Source organism: Dioscorea cayenensis, unplaced genomic scaffold (assembly GCF_009730915.1).
Source record: "Dioscorea cayenensis subsp. rotundata cultivar TDr96_F1 unplaced genomic scaffold, TDr96_F1_v2_PseudoChromosome.rev07_lg8_w22 25.fasta BLBR01000767.1, whole genome shotgun sequence".
In the NCBI taxonomy this organism is placed as follows: Eukaryota; Viridiplantae; Streptophyta; class Magnoliopsida; order Dioscoreales; family Dioscoreaceae; genus Dioscorea; species Dioscorea cayenensis.
Genome location: NW_024087158.1, coordinates 76,217 through 86,336, shown reverse-complemented (window position 1 = coordinate 86,336; position 10,120 = coordinate 76,217). Strand labels below are relative to the sequence as shown.

General features: G+C 43.0%; 2 non-coding genes across 2 annotated transcripts; one reads left to right on the top strand and one right to left on the bottom strand.

Moving 5' to 3' along the window:
* The first annotated feature begins 292 nt into the window (after positions 1–292).
* LOC120254946 lies at positions 293–399 on the top strand. Its single transcript, XR_005534827.1, has one exon. It is a non-coding gene; the product is annotated as a small nucleolar RNA R71 (small nucleolar RNA).
* A 6,669-nt stretch (positions 400–7,068) lies between these two features.
* LOC120254949 lies at positions 7,069–7,175 on the bottom strand. Its single transcript, XR_005534830.1, has one exon. It is a non-coding gene; the product is annotated as a small nucleolar RNA R71 (small nucleolar RNA).
* Between the last annotated feature and the right edge of the window lie 2,945 nt (positions 7,176–10,120).

Genomic DNA, 10,120 nt, shown 5'->3' with positions numbered 1-10,120 from the left:
TGTGCATGTAGTCACGACCACAACTCTATTCAAAGATAGAAGATCTAACTTCTTACTCAATGATTCCACTTGAGCCGGCAATGAAGTGACTGCGTCTATCTAATGGAGCCCGGCCATCTTTTTCTTTTTCCTAGACTTCCATTGGCAGCTATTTAACCCCATTTCTTCAATAAGTTGACGGGCCTCACCGGGGGTCTGGCTACCTAAGGTACCTCCTGATGCCGCATCCAAGAGTTGCCTTGTACTCGGATTCAATCCATTGTAAAAGGTCTGAACAATCATCCTCTTTGGGAATCCATGTTGTGGGCACTTTCTTAGGAGCTCCTTGAACCTTTCCCACATTAAAAATAGAGACTCCAATTCTGACTATACAAAGGATGAGATCTTATTCCTAAGCTTTGCAGATTTTCTGGTAGGGAAATAACGGGCTAGAAAAGCTTCACCATCTCCTCCTATGTGGTAATCGATGCTCTAGGTAATGAGAGTAGCCACTGCTTTGCTCTCCCCTTTCAGGAAAATGGGAAGGCTCTCAACTTGATTGGATTATCTGTCATCCTATTTATCTTAAGCATATCACACACTTTGAGAATGTTCTCTATATGACTGTTTGGATCCTCATCGGCCAAACCATTGAACTGTGTGGATTGCTGCAACATGTGGATGACTGCCGTCTTAAGCTTAAAGTATTGAGCTGTAATCGGGGGACGCGCAATACTCGATTGTGTCCCCAATATTGAAGGTCTGGCATTATTGGATAATGTCCGCTGTTGCTCATTTTGTTCTGCCATGTTTTTAGATTTTTCTACTTCCAAATAAGCTATATTAGACAGTTCTTGCACCGGTTCTTTCCCTTTTTTCTAAGTGTACGTTCAAGCTCGGGATCTCCTTAAATTATTATTGAGGGGTTCCCACTGGTTATAACCTGCACTGCACCAAAAAGTAAGAAAACAAAAATCAGAACTTAAACTCGTATGTTCCGCAAGTGAACCAGTTTATCGAAGTAATAAAATCCTAGATGAGTGGGGTATTGTATCCACAGGGAATAGGGAATAAAAACACTTGAATTATTTCTTAACTAAGTGAAAGATGAATAGTGATATATGTGACAAGATGTGAAATAACAAAAGTAAAAGAACAATAAAGAGAGCTCAAGTAAAGGAGAAGGTAAGGCAATCGATACAAATGGGGTACCTGGATATTGCTCCGCCTAGAATAATCATTTCATGTGCAAGAACCCTCTATTATACTTCCTAACTAATGCAATAATGAGTCGAGGAGATCCTTAAATACATTGTCGCAAATCTAAGGTCAACCATGCCTATGTCTATACATGTCCCGGAGGAGAAATTGAATAACCACTCAACCTTGCACTTATATAGAATTGCAATGAGTTCTAGGGATTCTAAGTGATAAATCCCCTTTCTAGATGTAGACCTAACCCTTTGTTCCAGGTGGAAGGTCCCTAGCCACAATTAAGCCCTAGGTGCTAAAATCACTTCAACGCTTCACTCTGTTGCACCCACAACTAAGCCCCAGCGGAAGGTCAAACTTTAGCCCATTCACACTACTATGACCGCAGAGAACCTGAGAAAATGGAGGTAGAATAAATCACACAAAAGGGGAAAGGGGACACTCCGCTACTTTTCGACTCACCCTCTCAACCCTCTCCAATCTATCTTTGCCTAAATCTCGTGGTGTGTCACTCACTCACAAGGGTTACCAACAAGAACTCTCAACCCTATTGTCACTCTAAGGGAGTATTCATATAATCAAACATTAAAGATTGGAACTCAAATAAAACTTCAATTAATTGAAAGCATGATAAAGAGATTCAATGAAACGAATACATCCTACGGTTTTCAAATACCCAAGTACCCACTAGGGGGTTTAGCTTTCCATGGAGCTAATTAAAATCAATGAACTCAAATGTAAAAGCAAAGAATCCATAGAAAGCCCCCTCGATAGTCATTGCGATGGTCTTGTGGAGAGTCCTCTACTCGTCCAAGGGTCCCTTTGTCCGGCCTAGGATACACCTAGCCTTATCGGTGCCGACAAAAGCTCTCCTACTAACCTTCTTCCTAATGGAGCGTGATGTCAGAGCCGTAGAACCTCTCGAAATCCCTAGCCAATAGCTCTCTAAACCTTAGCCGCAACCCTCTCTCAAGTTAGGAAAAAGTTGGAGAAAAAGAATTCTGAAATCGGGGCTGAAATCGGCTTTAAATAGGGCTAGAATTGGGAATCCACATGCCCATGTGGTAGCCCATGTGGATTTTTCGCATGGCCGTGTGGAATTTATGCACGCCGGTGTGGATTCCTTGTTTTCATCCTTCTTCGGGCGACTGTGAACAATACCTGCTATAGTGTTTTGCTGCAGTGTTTGCCATAGTGCCCTGCTGTAATGCCGGCCTGAAACACTCCCGAATCCATGCTTTCATCGAGGTAACTGGTGCGAGATCCACAAGTGCATGGAGTCGTCAAGTAATACCTCTCGTGCGAGAATGAGAGGGTCGTATTCCCTGGACCCAAGGAGCTGCTATTACTTCCCTTTCGTTTATTTCCTAGCCTAAAACTACAAAAGATGAATAGTAATTATAAAAAGAGAAAGAATTAACTACAATGAAATCCGGGGTACTACTACACACAATACGAACTCAAGGGAGAATCAAACAGTGAAGGGAGTAATTTGGACAATGAATCCCCCTAGTGTTGTCATTAGATCCTGAATTTAGGATGAAATGCAAGATGGTAGTCGGCCAAGAGAATCCTAAATTAGCTCAACCTGATGGTCACGGCAATTGAATCCTAATCCCATACAAGTATTGGGTCAGAATGGCTTCCGCTCAATCCTCGTATGATTGCATTACACTCAGGGAAATCACTAATCAGGGTCGATACTCAAACTAGGTCCAACCCTAATTGTTGGAGGGGTACAAAATACCCGATGGTCACGGTGAATCTGTACATGGATCCCTTCCAAGCCAAGTGCGTCTAGTACAAGGGCAATGGTCACGCAACCAAGTACAACCTAGAAGTTGAAATACAGAGTTCTCATGCAAATGAACACATCAAAGTACACAAGGCTTGAACCACAAACTACAAGATTCCATAAAAAAAATACAATATTTAACAAAGCATCAATGAAGATGATCATCCAAATTACAAACAATCAACCCTAGAGTTCATCATATCCAAATCACAAATAAGTTAGTGCCTCATGATAGAGGACCACTCATACAAGTCGAAGGAACAAATAAACAAGAAAAGAAGTAAGAACTGCTCCCTCTAGCTTTAGATCCCCTTGGATGGTGAAGATCTTGAAGATTTGAAGGGATCTCCCCTCAAATGATGCCTTGAATGCCTAGGATCTTCTCCCAATCTTCTCCTCCAAAGCTTGCCTCCCTCTTGGTGAAGTCTTGCGTAGTTGATCGCCGGTGGGAAGAGTGGGGCGGCGGCCTAAGAGGCCAAAGAGAAAATTGCCCCCCCAAAAGGTCCATCCATTGCCCTAGAAAATCAGCCTCCTTTTATATCAAGTCAGGTCCATACGAGCTCCATGCGGGCGCATGGAGCCCGTGAAGCTCATTGGCATTTCGCCAAGAAATGTGTCGGTGCTAGAGTACTCATCTACAGTGATTTTGCTATAGTGCTCTACTGCATTGTTTTACGCTATCGCCGAGGGTTGTGAAATTCCAGCAAACCTCACGGGCACCCATGCGGGCGCATGGAGCCTGTGAAGCTCATAGCCAAATGCCCGCAGTATGAATAGTAACCCTACTACAGTAACGCTCCAGTACTAAAACCCCAAAAATACAGTTTTTGGTGTCGAATTCATCCAATTTGCATTTTTGAGCTTCGTTCAACTCTTTTAAGATCTACAACACCGAAATAACCAAATTACACTTAAACGGGCATCAATTCATTAAAATATACACAAGTAATACAAGATTAATACGTATAAAATACGTACATTTAGGCGTTTATCAGTAACGTAAACAAGCACATGTTTATGTCGTAGATCGCTTTGCTACTTCAATAACGAACATGTTGGCGGAGATCTTGCTATACATGCACAAGCCGGTAATGCTTGAATGTGACTGCCCCTGTGCCCCTCCAAATCGTTGTGCTAACTTAAATACGAGGAGGTTGGCATACATTCCCGCATTTCAAACTCAACTTATGTCTTCCTATTTGAACATTGTCAAGATTTCCTCCAAATAATGCATTTACGATCTACATTGGCTTCTTTCTCTTACCTTTGGCTTCACAACCCTATATGCATGAAAGTAACATAAATGCACACATATTAGCATTAAAACCAAAGAAAAGTAATGCTCATCATAAGGAAAGAACACATCGTATTCTTATCACACAAGCACTCATCAGAAGGAAATTACTTTCTGAGTATACAAGTCCGAAATAAAATACAAAAGAAAAGAAATAAAAAGCAAAATCAAGTGTCAGTGTCGTTAGGTCACTGCTCCACTGCTGATGCTAGTGCTAGATCAAAGGGTGCCAGTGGAGGTGGTGATTATGATGCTGGAGGGGCCGTAGGTCTGCCAATCTGTAACTGATGTAACACATTGAAATGGGCCACCATCTCAGTATACTGTGCTGACTATATCACCCGAATCTTGATGATCTCAGACCATAAAACATTCACAGTGCTCTCGAGCCTCTCAATATGATCATAGGTTCCTAAAAAGGTACTCGGGCACCCTGAGGTCTCTATCACCATTGTTGCGGAATCCCCCACTGCATCCCTAATAAGTGCTTGTGCGATATGAATGCGAAGCGTTGTTTCCTCTCAATACACTAATATGTGTGTTTTTATGTTACTTTTATGCAGGTAGGGTTGTGAGGCCGAGTATGAAGGAAAGAAACCAATGTGGATCATAATGCACCGATTTTGGAGGAAATCTTGCTAAGGTTCAAACGCGAAGACATAGGTCAGGTGTGAGATGCTAGAGTGTGTGCCAACCTCCTCGTATTTGAGTTAGCACAACCATTTGGAGGGGTACAAGGGCAGTCATACTCAAGGATTCCGACTTATGCACATAGAACAAGATCTCCACCAACTTGTCCGTCATTAAAGAAGTAAAGCGATCCACGACGTGAACGTGTGCCCGTTTGTGTCACCTCGATGAAAGTATGGACTCGGGAAGTATTTTAGGCCAGGTACTATAGCAGAGCACCGTAGGAAAAGTACTGTAGTAGCACTGTTCATAGCTGGCCAAAAATCACAATTCCAGAGAATCCAGACGGGCGTGTGGAAATTATCCACGCCCGTGCAGAAATTCCACAGGGGCGTGTGGATTCTCGATTCCAACCCTATTTAAAGCCGATTTAGCCCCGATTTTAGCATTCTTTTCTCCATTTTTTCCCCAACTTGAGATAGGGTTTCGGCTAGGGTTTTGAGAGGTATTGGCTAGGGTTTTGGAGAGGTTCTATGGCTCCGACATCGTCATTCCTTTGGAAGAAGGTTGGTAGGGGAGCTTCCATCGAGGCGTATCCTATACCGGACAAGGGGATCCTTGGACGACGAGTAGAGGACTTTCCACAAGACCATCGACATGACTATCGAGGGGGTTTCTCTATGGATTCATTGATTTTACATTCTATTTCTTTGATTGTACTTAGCTCCATGGAGAGCTAAACCCCTAGTGAGTACTTGTGTATTTGTGAACCCTAGGATGCATTTGTTTCATTGAATCTCTTTATTATGCTTTCAATTAATTGATGTTTGTTGTGAGTTCCAACCTTGAATGCTTGATTGTATGAATATTTTCCCTAGAGTGACACCGGGTTAAGAGTTCTTGTTGGTAACCTTGTGAGTGAGTGACACACCACGAGTGTTAGACAAAGCTAGGTTGGAGAGGGTTGAGAGGGTGAGTCGAGAGGTACAGGAGCGTCCCATTTCCGTTCCGGTGTGATAGATTCTACCTCCGTTCCTCGAGTTCTTTGTGGCCATAATAGAGTGAATGGTCTAAGGGATGATCCTCCGCTGGGGCTTAGTTGTGCATGCAACGGAGTGAAGCGTTGAGGCGATCTTAGTATAGGGGTTAATCGTGGTTAGGGACCTTCGACCTGGACCAAAGGGTTTGGTCTATAATTAGGAAGAGATTTATCACTTGGAATCCCTAGAGCTCATTGCATTGATTAGGAAGCATAATACAGGGTTCTTGCACTTGAATGATTGTCTTACCTCCTCCTTTATCAATTGCCTTACCTCCTCCTTTACTCGTGCTCTCTTACTTGTTGTTTTTACTTTTGAGAATTGAATCATTGTCACACTTATCACTACTGATCTTTCACATAGCTAAGAAGTGGATTAAGTATTTTTATTCCCTACTCCCTGTGGATTCGATACCCGCTCATCCGGGATTATTACTTCGACAAACCCGTGCACTTGCGGGATATACGCAAGGGGACCTTGTCAAGTTTTTGGCGCCGTTGCCGTGGAGTAGGCGTTTAGAGATACTTTGCACTTTGTTTTCTTAGCTATTTCATAATACATTCTATTTCATATCTTCTTATTCTATCATCGTTCGGATTTCTTTTTCTTTCTTTTTGGGTGCAGCTCTAGGCTATAACCCGAGGGAATCCCTCAATATTGATTAAAGGAGATCCTGAGCTTGAACGTACACTTAGAAGAAAAGGGAAAGAGCCTGTGCAAGAACAGTCTAATTTAGCTGATTTGGAAGTGGAAGAATCTGAAAACATGGCAAAACATAATGAGCAACAGCGAATATTATCCGATTATGCCAGATCTTCAGTGTTGCGGACACAGTCGAGTATTGTGCGTCCCCCGATTGCAGCTAAGAACTTCGAACTGAAGCCTGCATTCATCCACATATTGCAGCAATCCACAAAATTCAATGGTTTGGCCGATAAAGATCCAAACAGTCATATAGAGAGCTTTCTTGAGGTATATGATATGTTGAAGATAAACGGGGTGACGGATGATGTAATCAAGTTGCGAGCCTTCCCATTTTCTCTAAAGCGTCAATTACCACGTGGGAGGAGATAGTAGAAGCTTTTCTGGCCCATTATTTCCCTCCCAGAAAATCTGCAAAGCTTAAGAACGAGATCTCATCCTTTGTTCAGGTGGAATTGGAGTCTCGATTCGAGACATGGGAAAGGTTCAAGGACCTCCTGAGAAAGTGCCCGCAACAAGGATTCCCAGAGTGGATGATTGTTCAGTCCTTTTATAATGGTTTGAATCCAAGTATAAGACAACTCTTAGATGCGACAGCAGAAGGTACATTAGGTAGCAAGACCCCCGATGAGGCCCGTCAGTTAATTGAATAAATGGGGTTAAACAGCTACCAGTGGAATGCTAGGGAGAAGAAAAAAGTGGCCGGTCTCTATAAAATAGATGCGGTAACTTCATTGGCAGCTCAAGTAGAAAATTCGAGTAAGAAGTTAGATCTTCTAACTTCAAATAGAGTGGCGGCCATGACTAATTGCACCGGGTGTGGTGGAGGACATGCTCCCTCCGATTGCCCGATCTCTATCGGTGATGTTTCTTCGTTGGAGAATGTTAATTTTGTAGGTAATAGCATGGGACCTAAAGGAAACCCATATAGCAATACCTACAATCCCAGTTGGAAGAATCATCCCAATTTCTCATGGAGTAATCAGGGTCCACAAAAGGCCATGGGTCCACCACGTTTCCAACAACAACAACAAGCCCCTCAGGTGGAAAACAGAGTCTCAGGTTTGGAAACTGGAATGAATGACTTAGAGAAGCACTTGACTCGATTTGTGCAATCTGCAAATACAAGGTTTGAATCAGTCGGGGCTGCATTTCGCAACCACACCGCCTCTTTGCATAACCTTGAAAATCAAGTGGGGCAAATTGCGAAGTCTCTCTCTGAGAAGCTTAGAGAGCACGTAAAGGCGATCACTTTGAGAAGTGGTCATGAGGTTGAAGATAGGCTTCCGAGTGAGAAGCCAAAAGAACACGCACCCGAGGTTATAGAGGTAGAAGAGGGAACAAGCAAAGAGAAAGAGGTGGCACCCCCACCTTTCAAGCCAAGAATCCCTTATCCTTCTAGATTGAAAAATGACCAAGGGGATGAACAGTACAAGAAGTTCATGAGTTTGTTCAAGCAACTCCACATTAATATTCCTTTTATTGTGGCATTGGCCCAAATGCCTAAGTATGGGAAGTTCATGAAAGACTTGTTGACTAACAAGAGGAAGTTGGAGGAAAGTGCTTCAGTGATTTTAGATGCTTCATGCTCGGCGGTATTGCAAAAGAACATGCAGATCAAGAAGAAAGTCTTGGTTAGCTTTATCATTACGTGTAATATTGGCAATCTAGGTGAGGAAATGACATTGGCAGACTCAGGGGCCAGTATCAACATTATGCCATACACCTTCTTTCAAAAGCTAGGCTTGGGTGAGTGATAAGTGTCTAAATGTACGTATTTGAGTGTATGTATTTGTTACCTCTAGCATGTATTTTCATTAGAATTGATGCCCGTTTTGTGCTTAATCGTGTGTTATTTGCTTTGCAGGGCACGGGAACACCATGGATGACACGAGGATATGATTCGGGTGAAAAAGAGAAGAAAACCAGGGCGTAGTACTGTAGCTGGAAGTACTGTAGCATCGAACTGTAGCACGTTACTGTAGCTGTCACTGTAGCACCTGGAGAGTTTCAAGTCATGATTTGGATCATGGCATACGGCCTCAATGCTGCCCGGTATAGAGCCCGGGATGATCACTGTAGCTATAATAGAAGATATTTACTTGATGGAGTTTGCCTACCCCAAATAGTGTCAATGTTGAGCTCCATAGCGAGTGGTATAGCACTCGGGATGGAGGCCATCAAGAGGGCCATAGGGAGTGGTATAGCACTCGGGATGGAGGCCATCAAGGGGGCCATAGGGAGTGGTATAGCACTCGGGATGGAGGCCATCAAGGGGGTATGATGAGTGGTATATAGAGGGATTTTTGGAGAAAGATGGGGGACTTTTTGGCTGGACTTCTTGGAGACTCTAGGGCAGACTTTTGAGGAGTTTTTGGCAGCCATCACTTGGAGGAAGGAGAGAAACGAAGACACCATTATTTGGGAGAGTTTGGCTTGAAGCTTGGGAAGATCAAGGGCTTGAACTTAAAGGGGAAGCCTCATCATCAAAGGAGGAGAAGCATTCGGCATCTCTAGGGCTAGAAGAAGCATCATTCGCCGGCATTCTCTCTCCTCTTCATCATTCGGACTAGGGAGTGTCATTTATGCATTTACTTCTTGCTTTTTGTTGTGTTTGAGATACTTATTTGTATGATGGCACACTAGACCCCCAAGGCCGCTGGATGTAGGTGAACCTTGGGGGGTTCATCTTGTATTTTGGATGCTACATTTATATTTGATATGCATTGGTGTGATTTATGATTTGGCTCATTGTGTTTCATGCCTAGAACTATTATGTGGAGAAATCCTTAGTTCTTGTTTGAGTTGTACATGTAGATGTGACCTACTCGCGTGTACTAGATCGTTAATGAGCTAATAGGGGTATTTGTTGACCAACATGCCGAGAAATTGGGTGTAGGTAGCCCCTCCGAACCATGAGGATAAACTTAACTTAAGTGTGTCCTTGTTGCGTGATCTCCATTCACTTAATGCAATCGTAGGGAATGTGATTAAGGAGAGATCCTTGTCATCATTTGTATGGGATTAGGGTTTAGCCACGAGAAATTGGGGTTGAACTATTGTTGAGGTCCGTCGGTCTAAATCACCCGTGCCATGTATTTTCATGCATCCTTATATCTTGATGACCCCTCTTGGGAATCCTCATCCCTAGGCCTATTCTTATCATCATTGCTCTTGTGATTTTTCTTGCTTGACTTGGAGTTGTTACACTTGTGTTTTTATTTACAATCTTGCTTGTATTAGATTAGTATACCATGCTTGAATTGTAAGGTTAGAAAGTGAGTGATGGAGGAGTAATAGGAGCTCCTTAACCCCGTGGAATACGATCCTTGGGCTTTTGCTCAAGGTATTACTTGGCGACCCCGTACACTTGCGGGCAATCAATCAAGTTTTTGGCGCCGTTGCCGGGGAACATTAAGGAATTCTAGGAAACTTCTAGCTTATTGCTCTAACCATTTTTTCTTTTCT